Consider the following 14,684-nt stretch of genomic DNA (forward strand, 5'->3'; position numbering starts at 1 on the left):
TGAAAATCCATCATCTTTATCACTTGCAGTGTGGCACTTTAACCTCACTATGTGGCAGTACTGGCATTTGTTGAAAAAATGAGATGAAGAGGTGGGAAGGAATCTACCTGAGAGTCTTTCAAGACATTGCTTGTGTTTTGGAGTCTATCGATTTTGATGGGTATTTTGTCACTGGCTTTAATGAAGTTAAGACTCTGTCCGAGACATCCATTGAAACGCATTGCCCAATTCTCCCGATCAGTCTTCTGGTTCTCTTAAATCCATCACTGTTCCTTCATAGCCAGAAGTGTTTCACTGCCTCATAAAATGGCAATGGCTTTTTGTTTGTTTGTACCTATCACACTATTGTCCAAGTTTTTGTAACCCTAAGGCAAAGCTCCTGTAATGTAAACTACATCTTTGAAAAAATATATGGAACCTTTGGTTGGTGTTCAATATTGTGCTCAGTCCACTGATGGGAGAGGGAGCATATAAGCAGCAGCCTCTTCCCTAAGATATGCTTCTCTGTGTGCTATCCAGTGCTGTGCCAAAACTTGTCCTCAACAGCTTTCTCTCGCTTTGAAAGAGGCTACCATTTTCCTCCCATGTCATCAGGGTGGTTGAGCACTTTGGCAGCTATGGCTCTTTTTTATTTATTAAAAAACCTGCATCCTGCTGTCTCCTAAAAAAAACAAAAAACCACACACAGCAGTTTACAAGAACCACAGAACAAACCATATTATAAAAACTGCATGCAAAAAATAAAATCTGAGATAGACTCTCCTCCCTGCAAGAGAGGGGAGTGGTTGTGGGCGGGAGCCCAAGCTCCGCCCCTAGCAGGGGGCATTTGCCCCCTGCCTCCACCTCACCTGGCTGGCGCCCACGCCCCTCAGCAGGCATCCAACCAGGTGCCTGAGGGGGGGCGTGTTCAGCAGCCTTTTGCTGCGGCGACAGCCTTTGCCCAGCCTCATTCTTCGTCCTCTCGCCACGAGTCACCCACCCTCCACTCCCTTTTAGTTAGGGCTTAGGTCACTGGCCTTGCTATGGACCTTAGGTTGGTCGCCCTGGTTGTCTAGGGGGCCTGGTAGGAGTTTTTCCATTTGGCATTAGGCCTTTTTGGTTTTTTCGCCTACCTCGTAGCAATCGTCACAACTTTTTGTGGTATTGGTGGGTAGGTTAGGCATTGGAATAATGTGTTGTGCTGTGTCGAAGAGCTAGGTATGGCCATCGCCTATGCCTTCAATTTTTAGGGGTATTCCGTTAAAGGAATCTGGCGGTCGTGTATTCTGTCCGATGCCTGCTTGGCGGGAGGCCATGGCACGACCCTCGGTGACATTAGGGGTGAGCCTATAGTTGGATCGGCATCAACAGGCTCCACCTACTGGTGAATAAACCCACTTGTTCAAGAAATCCAATGCCTAAGCCAATACCTTTTCACTGCTGTAATCAATAAAGTTGTGGCCTTTCCTTGCCCATTAACCTTATATCACGTGTCCGTGTGTATTCTTTCCACATTGCGGGGGTCGGGTCCTCGAACCACAACATCAACTACCTCTTACAGAAATACATTTTCGTAATTGTCTGCATAAGTCTGGTAGCATACCGTATATTTTATTTTCAGTCAATATCTGTTGAAAGAGCATTTCACAGGATTGGGCCAATGACAATAAAGGTTCGGTTTCATGTTCTGGAGGAGGTATATATACAAGTAATCAGCAGTCACTGGGAAAAAGTCAGGTGGGCCAGAATGAGCTTATGGACCTCCAGCAAATGGACTTCCAGTGACTTCTTCCATTCTCTCAATAGCTGCATGTGAACATGCAAAGCTACAGAGATGTAGCTTTGCATGTTCACCTGTTGAATTTAAGCCTGTTGGGGCACAGGGGTCCTGCCAGGGCAGAAAGGGGGTGAAAAGTATTGAGAGTAAAAGGGGGACAGACATAAGGGACTTGTGGCAAGATTGTTTCTCAAGTCTCTTTTTCTGCTGCTTATTTAATCTTTGGTCACATGCTTGATTTGATAGGACTATTTCCCCTCAGACGCTATAGTAGCAATATCTCAAAGATTCCTTGGATATCTACAGCCCCTTGTTGAAATGCCATTATCTGGATTTTGTACCTTGTCTTTCCTATAAAAACATTCCTCCTACCCCGCTTTTCTAATATTCGCAGTTGCTGTTTCCCATTATTTCCATCATTCGCTTTTCATTCTCATTGTCTCTGCTTTATTAAGTTGTCATATTATTATTTGATCAAGTGTGCTCCCTTCTTTTGCACTCCAATTATTGTAACACTTAAATTCCCCTTGCACCTCAAAGGATATTAGTCATGAAACAAATTGATGGCCCAGCTCTCTATTCTGGGCTTACTATTGTGTGAGACAACTTTCATCTCTGTGTGCATCTGGCATAACCCACACCTATGAAATTCTTATTCCCCCCTCATTTCAAATGTGGCCAACAACATTGTTTTGAAGGGATCAAAACAGACCCCTCAGGTGTTGCTGGACCACAGACCCTCCCAATTCTCACCACTGACCATCCTGTCCGGGGCTGTTGGGAGTTGAGGTCCAATAACATCTAGAAGCCCATAGGTTATCCATCCAACATCTAGAAGCTCCCATAGCAGAATCTGGTTTTGACGGTGTGGAGGTGGCTTAAATAAAGTGGAGATTTTCCTTTGATGAATCGGTCCAAACAGTAGTGGCAACACTTTGAGTAGAGCAGCAAAGAATCATGTGTGTGGTTGGTATAATTTCTGCAAAAATAATTTTCGATAAATGTTAACCTTTAATGACTTTGCCATCTTGGCTTACGCTTGATTTTAAGCTCTTTTAATAGTCAAACCTACTACATTGATTATGTACCAAGACACTAATTTTATTGACTGAACCTTTTACATGTCCCTTTCATCCTAGGCTATTTCCCCCCTCATCTTTGTTAAGAACATGTTCACATATTAGGGGGCAAGGCACTTTAACTCCTATGTACAGCATCGGCTTGTTGAGAGCAGGGCAGAGGCAGCTGTGTCTTCCTGGTGGAGCCACTGAATTCATGGGGATGGGACAGGGTGAGGCAGCAGCAAGGTCGCACCAGTTCTCCTGGTTTCATTGTCTCATCCCATCTCTCACCCAAAGAGCATAACTCCAGAAAATTGGCACTGAGCTCCCCATTTTCTTTCCCCTCTCCCTCTCCCTCCTGGTAAGAACCTTTGCCTTAGAATGGTAAGATTCTGAAGACAAGTATGTCAGATATTCTACTAGGACTGCTGATTGACCAAAACAATAATGGATCTAGCTGAGTTTGTTTTGCCAGAATTCTGTTGCCAGATTTATTCATTTATTTATTTGTCAGAACCAGATGCCTGCTGCTTGTTTTTAGAAGTAAATATAGATACGTTGTTAAGTAAAAGTCAGTATACATGTTTGAATAGTGTAATAAGCACCTTTACCAGGGTTTCCAAAATTTGGGTCTCCAGCTGTTGTTGGACTACAACTCCCATCATCTCAAGCTGCCTGGCCACTGGCCAGGGATGATGGGAATCGTAGTCCAAAAGCAGCAAGAGACCCAAGTTTGGGAAACCCTGACCTATACAGTAGGAGAGCATGGAAAGGGATCCTGTGACCCTGAAGATGATGATATGGACTACAGCTCCCATCAGCCCCAAGCAGCATGGCCAATCATCAAGAATGATGGGAGTTGTAATTCAACAACATCTGGAGGCTTCCACGGGAGCCATTCCTGCACTAGAGTGCTAGGTGGTTGTACTCCGTTTCCATGCATCACTTCACAATGTAGCAAATTCACTGCTTACAGCATCCCTGGTGGGTGACCATCCTGCCTCTGCTCAAGAACCTCTAATGAAGTAGATCTTGCCACCTACCTAGGCAGTCTGTTCCACCATCTTGTGCAGTTTGTACCTTTTCTCAGAAGGTCGTCAAGGATTCTCAATGAGAGAATAAATCATAATGGACAAACTTTTCTGGAAGACAGTTTGCCTGCCACTACATCTTTTCCTCTGTGATCCAGAGCGAGAAAGGAGGGTTCGGCAAGTTCCAGTGTGGGCTTGCAGTCCATGTGGGTTGACGGTCTGGTACAACAGGCGAAGCCTGTGTCATGTATGGGACAGCTGCTTCCAACCAAGTCAGACCATCTAGAAAAGTATTCCATAGGGACTGGAAGCTTTCCACTCTACCTGGAGATGTGATGGGTTGAACCTTCTATGTGTAAAGTAGGCGCTCTCCCATCGAGCTACAACCCTTCCCAAACTATGAACTCTCTCTGTATGCTTCAGAGCATATCCCAGAATCCTCTGGAAGGATCTATAGTAGACATACATGTTTCTCAACAGATGGGTTGAGAAGGTGTTCCTGAATGTAGAAAGTTTGAAAACCACTGCCTCAAATCTACCATGAAGGACAGGTGTTTGTTTCCCTCCCCCTAAAATTATGAAAAAATATTCTAACATACTGTAGTGTATTTAGGGAACTTTAACAAATGATAAGTAGGCAGAGGAGTTAAAACTAAGAAAGCTTTCTACTATAAGCAGTAATGCAATGAATTTGTCATCATGCAAACTCTGAAACTTAAGGACATAATTATTTCTCCTTGTCTTCCTAATAAGTGGTAGGCATGGATAAATTCCCTTCTGAGTGTGCACTTAATCAGGGCAGCCGTAATTGCTGCTTTACAGTAGAAAATGCAGGAAACTTGAATACCATATATTTCTGTGAAAAGACATCATTCTGATTTCCACTAACTAAATAAATAGTGGAACGAAGATAAAGCACTCATCCATCTACCCAAATTCACTGTAGCTCATGACTCCTTTGAGTGCTTTTGAATGGTTTTGTTCAGTTTCCCCTTAGAAAAAAAACCTCCTGTAATAAAATTACTGGGTATAAAAAGACATGAGAAAAACATTAGGTTTCAGGCAAACAGAATGCTTAAAGCGTTGCTTGCAAGGAATATGAAGTTGGGGGGGGGGTGTGTGACTCCTTGATCATGAAGACAGCTGCATCAAAGTATTGAGCTCCACTTTTCAAAGTATTGAGCTCCACTGCAGTTTTCCTGCAGTGTACAAAGTGATATTACAAAATATAGATAATACCCAAGTGATGAACAGATCGGTCTGTTTGCAGTCTGTGTTTATTTCACATGTGTTCTTTCATAAATCCAAACTGAATAATTTCTGCATCCCCCCAACCCCCCAGTATCAGTAGTTTTCTTTCTCTTAAACTAATATTTATTTATTTCACTCTTAACATATTGCTCAAATTTCTGACCTCCTCTCAGATTCAACAAGCCTCGACTGTGCCTCATTCCAAAAGGAAGCATGAACCCTGGGAGATTGGGGTGGCACAATTTATTATGCTTCCCCATTGCACTGAGTTTCCTTTGCAATGAAATGAATGGGGTGGAATAAAGCAATGGAAATGTACTTTCCATAATTACATAAGTTATATAATTTCACCATAGTGGGCAGGGAGACAAATAACATAGGTTTGGGGGAGAAGATGAACTAGGGGAAGAAAGATAAGCTCCCTGGTGAGAGGGTCTACTTTTTCGTGTATGGAAAAAATGGATTGTATGGGGGGGGGGGAAGAGGTCTTTTGTATTCATTTTTATCTTTGTGTTTGTTCTTCTGCCTCTCTACTTTCCTTTTTTATTATTATTTAGGTTTTTCTTTTTTTCTTTTTCTTTAGATGACTTTGGCTTTTATTGTATGCTGTGTTGAAAACTTTCAATAAGAATATTTACAAACGAGAACTGCACCATAAAATTCAGAGAAATGCATTGTTTTGGAAGGTGCAAGTTAGGCGGGTTTCTCTTTAAGTGCAAACCACCAAATTTCTCCCCCATTCCTAGCTGTAAACAGGACTCAGTGGTTCGATGCAGTCTAAGTCCCACATTCCTTCCTACACATAACCTTCATATCTGTATCTACACATCCATGAAATATTAAAATAGAAGTGGAGCCCTTCAGAAACATACAACAACTTTCATTTCTGGCCCACCTTCCAGACGGTGCAATATTTGTAGTGGAGATGAGCTCCATGAGACATCTTCAAGGCTTTGTTTGTGCAAAGCATCACTGTGTCGTCCTTTCTTCGCAGAACTTAGCCCATCTGGACCTACTGCTTTCATGCTTCCAGTCAAGTGATTTCCCCCTCCTCCTTTCCCTGCCACCAGGATAATATGAACAGACATCTGTGCCAACTTTGAAAACAAGCAAGCATATGTTCCATCCCAAACAAGGATGCATGGAAGCATTCAAATGTACAAATGCTTCATTTATGGCTGAATGAAAGTTTCAAATCAAGTAACTAATAACAATAATGTAGCACGTGGATAGCTCCTGGAACAAACTGGATGCATTTGGAGTTAAACCTGAACATCTTCCTTACTGCAGAGAAGCAGGAAGTACAAACAGTGTTCCAGGATACCCCGCGGTCCCTTTGAATGTTACTGGAGTCCTTCATAGAGAATAGTAGCAGTGGCAAACAAGCTTCCCTGCAACTGAGGTCACCACCTCTTCTTCTCTTGCAGTCTGCATCCAGCAAGGCATGCATGGAGTGTGGGAAGAATTCTCGGAAAGACTTCCAACTCAAGCAGCTCAGCGGTGAAACCCGACACACTTTACATGGAACAAGTTGTGTAACCCTTTTGGAGCATGCCTCATAGTCCTTTGCTAATGTGCTGTGGTTCTGTGTCAGACATGCAAGGATTCCTTGTCAGCAGTAGCAGGCAGAGGGGTGGAGTGAGGCTGCTCACCCGACCTCTGGCCATTTGGATTACTGCTGCTTATGGGGAGGCAGAGGGGAACAGGTGAGGGAGGTGTGGGGCAAATGCACCAGCGGCCAAAATGAGTGGCTTCACCCCACTGCGCCATCCACTCCTCCTTGTCAGATTCACTGCTCTTGATAATAGGAAATTTGAAAACCATGCCACTTTAACAATTGGTGCTCCGACTTGCTTTCTCCCTTCTCTCCCCTCCCGATTCCTTATTGATTTTGTGCTGTCTTTTAGATTGCAAACCTGAGGGCAAGGGATTATCTTGTAGACCACTTTGTCTTTTTGATAAGGAGTGGAATAAAATGTTTTATATTAAACCACTGATATGCCCTAATGAATGAAACCACACTGAACCACCCCACAAATGCCATTAACATGGAATAAATGAATGGTCATTTAAATGTTTGTTCCCAATTACCCCACACTAAATATAAGCACCTGGATGAAGATTTATCTGCTTATATTATATTATATCTGCTCATGAACTTGCTCCAAGCACCAAGGACTAAAGTGACCCAGGGTCAGTTTCATGATATACACAGTAATATTTTACTTTTCAATTTAGTTTTCAGCATGCACAAAATGATAGGAGGACTGAATTTAAGAAATATGCTTCTTTGTATTTGGGGATTCATAGCCTTAATTTGCTAATATTTGGACAGCTGGTAGGCTATTCAGGGAGATATTTGCAAACTGTGAAGCTACAATGTTATTTAGCACCATTAATGATTTATATGAAATTTCACAGATTTGGCTACTTGTTACTTATTAACTCATTAGATGATAAAACAATGGTTCCTTAATTGGGTTTAAAATTGCAAACCTTGGACAGCTGATGAAACATTCCCTCAGAAGTGGCGGGGGGGGGGGAGCAATCACAGAAATATAAATAGGCACGGTTTGAGGAACAGAGGGTTGTAAATTCTTTGTGCAGTGATTTGAAAAAAGATATAGATAGATATATGCTATAATCACCCAGTGCCTTCTTAGTGCAAATAACAATTCTGAATCACTATGATACATAGCATGATGCCTATACATGCATGCAAAGCTTTCCATCTGAATATGGGGAGTGTGGTTGTATTTTTCCTAGACAGCATGAAATGCTAGTTTACCAGTGACTTAGTTCTTTGTGTGTGGACAGAGAGGGGAGCTCCTTGGGGTTCTGATGCAGGAAAGGATATTTTGGATAATTACGTCTTGCATGCACACATCTGCACACACAAAAATCACACCACACCAAACCCACGTCATCTAGCAATAGCTCCACTTTAACAAATTAAAGCTATTATACATTTCCTCTTATTTTCTTAATACAGCACTAACATGTTGCTGTTACCATCTATAATGCTTTTTACAAAGGAGTTTTTCTCTAATCTTCCAGTGTGACAAGGAAAAAGGATGGGAATATGTAAATAGGCAGAAAGGGAAAGATCTATTCATGCAATTGCTACATTTTTATCCACCTTATCTTTGCAAACCTCATGTATGAGATTTCCAATTTCAAGTGCTTTCTTTTTCAGGACCAGTTGCTGGCAGCCATAATTAGGAGATTGCTTACGGACTCATGTCAGGCTTGCAGGCTTCCCATAGGCATCTGGTTGTCCACTGTGAGAACAAAATGCTGGACCAAAGATGACTTGGAGTGATCCAGCAAGGTTCTGATGTTCTTATGGCCAAGGGGTGAAACTATAGCAGTGGGGTGGGATGGGGTGGTGGTGGTGGGGATGAACAATGTTCTCCAGGTTCACCTCTACCAGGCATACCGACTTGGGTAGGAATAACAGGGCTGATGTCCAGCACGATGCCACAATATCATGACGTATCTGAGTGTTGCATACAACATCATGATGCCCGGACATTAGAAACAGCATTGTTGCACACAACATCTGGGCGTTGTGCGGGAGCTCGGCTTTCATGACTGGCAATGCTGGTGGCTCCTCCTCTTCCTGCCTCCACCAAAAGGAAAAGGATGTGAAAGGGTAAATGGCTAAGGTCAATAAAGGTAAAGGAGATAGAGTAAATAGTTGCTGTCATCTCAAAGCAACGGTAACAATAGTAACCTCTCTTTAAAGCAACAATAACACATTACTTGCATGTTGCATATTGTCTTTTTAAGTAATAATAACATATTGTTTCTAATAGTAAGCCAACTTGATTTTACAACTTACCTGCAAGTACACTTGTTATGTTTTGTTTACAAAATAAAGCTTGACATCATTGTTGAGCAGGAAACTCCAGTTTCTTTTGTCCCATGCCTACAGCCAGTCACTGTATTTGGGAAAAAATGGTAAGAGGTAAATAAAAGTGTCTTAAAATAAATGGTGGTAGGGGAGCAGAAAATGATAAAGAAACCATGTATTTGGTTTAGTTGAAGGTTTAAAGTGGTGGCAAAATTAGTTGGGTCAGAAAGCACCAGGGCCACAGTTCTCGATAAAATCCAGGCACTAATGGGATAGAAACTCCCTGTTGTCCCACCAGAGCTTCCGCAGGCTGCTATACACTTATGTGCAAGCCATTCATCAGAATCCCTAATTCCTTTGCTTCTCAGTTTCTCAGACATTCCACTCGAGCACGGCATATGTTTCCTCTGTACAGTTCCTCTCTTTTCATGCATATTGTTAGCATTTGTGCAACATGCTCTCAAGTACAGCAAGTGGCTGTGTGTGTGTGGCTGGGTATGTCTTTCATGTGATGCTGCCAGTATTAAATACTCCCTAATTTCTACCCTGCCAAGAGATAAAACTTGGCACACCTGAAACGTGCAGCTGGCCACCCTGTTTCTTTGACTTACCTTTTCAATTCACTTCTTCAATTCTGCCTTGTGCTTTCTTGTCTCTTTTTTAAAATTATGTCTGCTGGAGACATCCGTGTGGTGGACTAGGGAGTGTTTGTCATTTAAGAAGATGCCGGATAGTTAGAATTTTTTTTTTAAAAAAGAAGATATTGCATGGATTCCCAGCAAAAGAAAAGTCCCAGAGGCTAAATACAGTGGTACCTCTGGTTAAGTACTTAATTTGTTCTGGAGGTCTGTTCTTAACCTGAAACTGTTCTTAACCTGAAGCACCACTTTAGCTAATGGGGTCTCCCGCCGCGGCGGCGCAATTTCTGTTCTCATCCTGAAGCAAAGTTCTTAACCCGAGGTAATATTTCTGGGTTAGTGGAGTCTGTAACCTGAAGCGTATGTAACCTGAAGCATATGTAACCCGAGGTACCACTGTATGTCCCTCTAAGCCTCTGTATCTGACCCACAGGATTCTTCCCACACCATATACTTTCCACAGTCACCTCTTTCTCCCTCACCAGCCTGCTTTGCACTCTCCGTGATAGGTTTTGCCTTGCTGGAATGTGTCCTTGAACTTGGATAATGTTTTTAGTTGCTTGGATGGAGAAAAGAGAGGTACGTATCTAGAAACTAACCAATTGCACAAAGGTAAACATTGCGTTTGTTGCTCTGTCCATTTTTGCATGTGGCCCCTGGAAGGTTGTTTTACTTGGGGTGAAGAAAGATCCTTCACCCTGCTGTTAGGGATGCCCTCTTCTCAGTTTAAAGGACTGGGTTGATAGATATTGCTAGTGGAATATTTCTTTCTGCTCTGGTCCTTGCGTTGGGGTGTGTGGGGAGTTAGGAGAGGCATAGAACCTCTGGTGTGGGCCATACCATGCTCCTTCTGGGGTAGCTTGCCCACCTTTGGACACCACCCTGCCCTCAGCTCTCACCCGTGTCTCCTAGAAGCTGTCAGCATTCAGCAGCAGAGACACCGGTAACAGCTTTGAGTGGCCGGCTAAACCAGGTGAGGGTAGTCAATTTGTAACAAACCCTCGTGAGTTAGGGCATTCCCCTGCATGCAAAGACAGGAGACAAGACTAAGAGTGGGTCCCATGGTCAAGAAGGTGGTTTCTGCACGTGCTGAAGAAGGAAGCGAGGAGCAGATGGGGCTCTTCAACCTGGGAAGGTAGCCCATCTAGGAGAAGGAAAACTCTGGTCCTAAACCTCCACTGAATCGTGGAATGTCTTCAGGAGAAGAAAAGGCCTTGGAGTAAACCCTACACAAATCTGGAGTGGAGTCTCTAAGACAGTTGTATGGCACCTTGTACATCTCCTTCTGACAATTCCTGCAGCCAAGTTGTTGCCAAATGTATTGTTCTGCTTTCCTTTGGACCACATTGGGGGGCGGGGATCTGGGCAGCCCAGGACCTCCATATATCCTTCCCAGGCTTCCACCTTGGGGAGGTCACTTTGTTGCCACTAACACAGTGGTTTGACTTCATCCCTGGAGGGCACTCCATTGTCTCTTGAGACACGGGTGCCAACTAGGTCCTTATGTAGAAATAAATTCTTCAATGCAAGAAGAATAAGTTCTAAAGCTTTACTTGCAGAAATTCGCTTACAAAAACAATAAATCTCTTACATTTGTCTTCATCTTACAAAGTCCCTGTACACTGATCCCAGCGTGATGACTTCAAAAACCTTTACAGAAGAAAATATAGCTATCCAGATAAAATACCAGCTCCATGGAAGCATAGAATCATAGAATTTTTGAGTTGAAAGGGACCCCAAGGGTGACCTGGTACAACCCCTTGCAATTCAGAAATCTAAGCTAAAGCATACAAGACAGGTGGCTGTCCAACCTCTGCTTAAAAACTTCCAAGGAAAGAGAGTCCACAGCCTCCAGAGACAAACCAATACCAATAATGTATTGAATGTATTTAAAATACTAATAATGTATTTAAACATTCTTTACAGTAACTTGGATACAATGCATTTAAAATATACCACATTTTATGCAATATTAAACATAATTTCATCATAGCAAGAGAGAATCTCGGGATGAGCCAATATGTTCAAATGTGAGATGTATTCATTTAGGGGATCCAAGGTCCCACTTCTAGGATGCAACACACATCCCATTTCAACGCTAAAGTCCCACACGTAGTAGCTAACCTCATTCACAATAGTATTCAAAAATGATCAGGTTGATGATTATACAATATCTAGAACATGCTTAAACATGTTTTCAACAGGGAAGAAAACACCGTTTCCTACATAAAAAAAGAACCATTGTATGTTGACTCTTAATGTTTCAGCTGACATGAGAGCTATAACAGATCACAGCGGAAGAGAGCAAAACTGAAATGCATCTCTATGAAACACACATAATAAAAATGTTAGTAAGCAAAATAAGGTCTAAAATAAAAGGAGAATAGATAATAGGAAAAATAATGTGATACTAAACCATCCTTCTTTTGCAGCAGCTGCAGCTTCTAGTTTGGAAAATTATATATATATGATATTAAACAAAACTATTACCAAATGTTTGTTATGTCTCATCCCTATAAATGTGTTTGCGTATATTGCTGGTATCATTCTAGTTTTTCCTATTTTAAAATATATATTCTTCCTTCACATGATCTCAGCTCTTCAAAACCTCCCATGTTGTAAACCCAGTTTCTGGATGCTATGAGAGTCACAAAACTGCTGCCATTGTGCGTCCCTTTCTCATTTCTTGCTGGTAATGAATGACATAGTGTTATCTAGGGATAGGTGAATGTGTCGATTTCAGTTTCTCTCAGTTACTCATTTCCCCCCAATATTTCCTCTCAACTTTTATTGTCAGTGTCTGCTACCTTCAAGGTTAGATTACTGCAATGTGTTATATGTAGGGCAGCCTCTAGAGTTGGTTCAACTGAAGCAAAATTTGGTGACCACTGGGGCAAGGCGGGTTGGGCATATTACACTGATCCCGGCAGCCAGTTAGTTTCCAGAGTCAATTCAAAGTGCTGGTTTGGACCTATAAAGCCTTAGATAGCTGAGGACTGCAATACCTCAAGGACCGCCTCTCCCCATAAGAAATGACTTGGACCTTGCGATCATCATCTGAGGCCCTCCTATGTATGACATCTCCATGAGAAGTTAGTGGCCTTTTCTGCGGTGGCTGTCTGTTTGAGGAATGCTCTCCCCAGAGAGGCTCGCCTGGCAGCTTCATTACATACCTTCAGGAGCCAGGCAAAAATGTTTTTCTTTTAACCAGGCCTTTGACTGATCAACATCCTGTGTCCTTTTAAATGTGTTTGTGGGAGGAGGGTTATTGGATTGTTTCTGTTCTTGTTTTTAAATGTATTTGTGTTATCATTTTGTATTTTTATGTTGTGGACCATCTTGTAGTCTTTGGATGAAAGGCAGTATACAAATTTCAGCAGCAGCAGCAGCAGCAACAACAATAATAAGTAGTAGTAGTAGTCGTCTTATTATACAGTGGTGCCCCGCAAGATGAATGCCTCGCAAGACGAAAAACCCGCAAGACGAAAGGGTTTTTCGGTTTTTGCGTCGCTTCGCTAGACAATTTTCCCTATGGACTTGCTTCGGGGGGCGAAAGTCTTTGCTCCCCCCTGCCTGCCTTCCCGGGATTCTCCGCTCTCCCGGACGGCTTTTGAAGGCAGGCGGGGGGGGGGGGGAGCAAAGACTTTCGCCCCCCGCCGGCCTTCAGAAGAGGTCCTGGACCTCTTCTGAACGCCGGCGGGGGGCAAAAGTCTTTGCTCCCCCCTGCCTGCCTTCCCGGGAGAGTGGAGAAACGCGCTGCGATTCTCCGCTCTCCCGGACGGCTTTTGAAGGCAGGTGGAGGGGAGCAAAGACTTTCGCCCCCCGCCGGTCTTCAGAAGAGGTCGGGGGACAGACTGTCCCCGGACCTGGTCTGAAGGCGGTTTCCATAGGAACGCATTGATTGATTTTCAATGCATTCCTATGGGAAACCGTGCTTCGCAAGACGAAAAAAATCGCAAGACGAAAAGACTTGCGGAACGAATTAATTTCGTCTTGCGAGGCACCACTGTACATTTGATGTTATTACATGGTCCATTTCTTCAACACAGTTCTCTAGGAGGGAATAACACAGAGGGCGAGCATGTTGCATCATGCTTGGTGTGATACTAGGTATTTTGTCCTCTCTCGTGACTGCTGCTGGCTGAAATTACTCTTTACATGGCAAAATTAATTTCCTGCAACATCTATTTTCTCTCTTTTGTTTAATTTGGTGGCGTTTTCACATCTGCTACATCTCTTCAACAAGCTGGTGAAACAACCTTTCATGGCCTTGTTATATAACTAGCAAAAGTTACTATATCTGGAATTACATTTGTCCACAACATTTGCTGCAGAGAGGGCAAACTTATGTGTTTTTATTATTTCATGCAGTTTATTTATACTCCTGCCAAGTGCCTTGGTATCTTTTTGCATATACTATCTTAATCTAGCCTATAAGCAATGAAGAATCTTGTGCTAGGCAAGTTTCAGCACAGAGGTTTTAGCAGTTCGATAACATGCCTTTAATAGATAATGTGTTGGCTTGTTATAAATGTTACTTTGAAGTTCTACATATTCCAGTTAGTCTTACTGAAATTCTTTTAATGAAGATTATGGAATCTAGATATTAAACATGAACTAGTGGTAATTTTGGAAGCAAAACTGAGAGTGAGAGGGAGAGAAGGAGCGCAAAGGTAGCCTTATAAATGGTAGAAATTGACTATTCAGCAAATATTGTTTCAGTGTATTGTTTACCGTTTATGAGAGCTGGGCCTTGTGCAGTATATCTTGCATATTAGTAGAGTAAAGGTCAAGCAATTTTCATTTTGCAAGGAATTTTGTAGATAAGCAGGGTTCCTAATGGTTTCCAAGAAGGTCATTTAATAATTGGGCTGTCTTTGAGACTTATCTTGCAAAGCTCAAGGAGGGGAGGAGACGGTAGTTAATTTCTGAAGTGAGATGCCAGGGCTCCAAGCAACCTTTAAGCCACATCCTCTGACTTGCCACACCTGACCCAAATCTCAGGTGTCTGTATAGGTGCCCAGGCTTATTTGTGAAAAAGCAAAAGACATTCCCATTCAGAGGCATTCCTATCTTAGTCTAACCTGCCTC

At 42.6% G+C, this 14,684-nt stretch overlaps 1 protein-coding gene across 1 annotated transcript in view; it reads left to right on the top strand.

The window, feature by feature from the left end:
- Nucleotides 1-14,684, top strand: part of LOC310851781 (uncharacterized protein) — a gene marked incomplete at its 3' end in the record, with an annotated part of 102,670 nt that overhangs the window by 13,916 nt on the left and 74,070 nt on the right. The gene's annotated exons all lie outside the window — the stretch shown is intronic.

The sequence above is a fragment of the Podarcis gaigeae genome (assembly GCF_964106915.1).
Source record: "Podarcis gaigeae genome assembly, chromosome: 1".
Classification (NCBI taxonomy): Eukaryota; Metazoa; Chordata; class Lepidosauria; order Squamata; family Lacertidae; genus Podarcis; species Podarcis gaigeae.